Raw genomic sequence first — 3,120 nt, 5'->3', positions numbered from 1 at the left:
ACAGCTATTAATGCCTGTTCTAGCGTAATCGAACATGTATATAATATAGGAAAAGAAAATATACACGTTTAGAATATTTTTAAGTCGGATCTACGAGGAATGTAATCTGAGTAACTACTCTCGTTCATATAATATTCGTGTATCAAATAAACAGTTTCTGTTCAAAGTATACAATCAAAATGTTAAAATGTACGTTTCTTATTTCTCTTTTTACATCGATGATAGAAAAAGATGGGATATCAGTTTTAATTATTATACATAATGGATGCCGTAGCTAAATTGACCTCCGTGTTCGTTTCAGATAAATCGGGTAAGAACAGCATCTCTGGTATCACGTGTATTTTCCTGAGTCGTCCTCTTGTAGCAAATGAACTACAGCACCAGATTGTAATATCTCGTGTCATTATCTCGTCCGAAATAATTTCTGCAGGTTTAATGCTTTCCGCGGTCACCTCCTCGGTGTAAACGGTATCCTCCGTGTTCATTATAATATCCGCTGAGTCCGATGCCTTCCTAGACGTTTCCTCATACTCCTGATAACATATGAGAATTCAGTTTTACAAGAACAGGACATACGAACCTTCCTTTCTGAATCGTGTAATCATTCTTACCTGTTCGTATACTTGTTCGTATTCCTCTGCTATTTCTTGATCTTCGAACTTCACAATTTCTTGTTCCTCGAACTTGACTGTCTGTTCCTCTTCGAACGCTTGTTCACTCGTTTCTTCTTAATATTCGCCTTCGACAGCTTGAGCCTCGGAATTCGACGAAGCTTCTTGATCTTGATCGAAACAAGACGAGTCCTGTTGCACTTTAGATTTTATGTTTCGACCGAGAACTATCCGCTTGAATCCCGATCCCCCTAGACCCTCGTGTCGTCTTTCGTGCTTATTTTTATCACCTAAATACTTAAAACGTTGCCTACATACGCTACAAGAGTACGGTCGCTCGTTGGTGTGAGTTCTTTCGTGACGTACAAGGGCACTAACTTTCTTGCACCGTCATGGATAATATTTGCACTGCAACGGTCTTTCGTCGCTTTGCCGGTTCTGATGATGTTTGATCAACTGTATCTTAGTCTTTAAATGGAAACCGCAAATCTCACAGGTGTACAAATCTCACACGGCCTTTCCTCAGAATGGGATATCATGTGAGTCTTCAGTCTGAGCTGGTTCACGAACCTCTTCGGGCAATGCGGACACGGTAACGTTCCTTCCAGTCTGTTGTGCGTGACCATCATGTGATGTCTCAATCTCACTTAGGAAGTGTAACGTCAGCTCGCAATCCAAACACTTCATGGGATCTTTCTCTATGTGCGTGTTCTTGATATGTGTCCTCAGAATCATCTCGGTCTTGAACGTCTTGTTACAATAATGGCAGAATGCCCTTCTCTTTTCCGACCTATGTCGGTGGACGACACGTCCACCTCTTCTTTAGGTAGCGATTCGTTGTAAATATGAGACATATGCCATTCCAATGATCTGGTGGAGATCATCGACCTGTTGCATATGTGACACGTGTACTGTCTACCGTCCTTGTGAACTCGACTCCTACGTATAATCAACGTTGAGTGATTTGGAAATTTCTCGCCGCACACCTGACACGAACACTCTCTCAACCCTCGACTATCAAATTTCTCGTGCACCCTCATATGCAGCCTCAAACCATCCCTTCTATTGAAACCAACTCCACAAGTGTCGCACCGATACTGACGTTGGTCCTCGTGGATTCTCACGTGCTGTTTCAGAGTTGAACTATTTTTGAACATCTTATCGCAATGGGGACACTGAATGGTATACGCCTTGTGAGTGTGCATATGTTTCGAGAGGCTGTAGAAAGGTACCAGTTTGTGACAGACTTGGCACTCTCTTTTATTACCTACGGGTTGATGTTTACGTATTCTGTGGTGTCTGAGGCTTGCGGGGTTCTTAAAATCGGCCCCGCAATCCTCGCACAGATATGCTCTCAGCGTCGTGTGGACAGATTTCAAATGAAAGCTGAGCTTCTGTTTGAATGCGAACTTCTTAGGACACTTCGGGCATTGATATATTTTCTCCCAACTCATGTGCTGCGTCTTCACGTGCTGATCCAACGTGCTCTGATGTTTGAATTTCTCACCACAAACGTCGCACAACTGTCCGAACATGCTGTCGTAATGTTTCTGTTCGTGCTGACGTTTCTTCCCTTTCGAGTCCAACATTATACCGCAGTATCTGCATAACAATTTCTTTATACAAATCACGTTGTGACTTCGTTTCGCCTTATTCGTCGGGAACTCCTCCATACAGTCTTCACAGAAGTGCATGATCTTGTAATCGTGTCTTTTTAAATGTTCTTCAAGAACTTCTTTCGAGGCAAACGTCTGTGGACAATAATCGCATTCCAAATAATGTTCCTCGGGAATATAATCCAACGGATGACTCTCGTCTATTAAATCGGGTAAATTATTCTTAAATATAGCATTGTTTCTGTCCTCGTACAACGAGATTATATCTTCGTTCTTCAATCTCGTAATCACGATTTTACGTTGTTTCAAATATTCCTGAAAATCCTGCAGATTCTTTTCCTTCTCTCCTAAGATCCTAGCCAATTTTTCTATGTTCCCTTCGGTGTAAGATTCGTCTAGCTCCTTTTGAAGAGACTCCTTCTTCTTTTTGGCTTCTTCCCATTTCAATTTAAGTTTCGACAAACGCGACAGATATTCGTCAGTATTCGCATAGGATTTGTCATTGGGCGACAGTTCCTTGACCGACTCTACAGATTCTGAGACATCGCTTTCAATTGTGATAATCGAATTGTCTAACTGACTGTCGTCTTTATCAATCTGCATGCTCTCGGCAGCAGGAGCCGAATCGCTGTCAACTTTAGTAATCGGTTTTTGTTTATCTTGACTTTCATTGCGTTTGAAATAACGACTCTGAGATTCCTCAAGCTTTAAGGATTCTGATATAGAATTATGCCCACCTAAAACCTTCTCCCGTTTCTTTTTATATTCTTCTATTTGTTCTTCTATAATCTGTTCTCTCATTTCCGCCTTTTTCGTTCGCTCTGGAAATAAATCTTTCTCCTTCGTGGCCAGTGACTCGTATCGTTTTAAAATCTTCTCCATTGGCGTAATAT

At 41.5% G+C, this 3,120-nt stretch overlaps 1 pseudogene; it reads right to left on the bottom strand.

The window, feature by feature from the left end:
* Positions 1–245: 245 nt before the first annotated feature.
* Positions 246–3,102, bottom strand: LOC108623513 (zinc finger protein 62-like; annotated as a pseudogene).
* Between the last annotated feature and the right edge of the window lie 18 nt (positions 3,103–3,120).

The sequence above is a fragment of the Ceratina calcarata genome, unplaced genomic scaffold, assembly GCF_001652005.2.
Source record: "Ceratina calcarata isolate Rehan_Ccalc_2016 unplaced genomic scaffold, ASM165200v1 scaffold2710, whole genome shotgun sequence".
NCBI lineage: Eukaryota > Metazoa > Arthropoda > Insecta > Hymenoptera > Apidae > Ceratina > Ceratina calcarata.
Note: the sequence above shows the minus strand (reverse complement) of the source record. Positions and strands in the feature narration are given on the sequence as shown.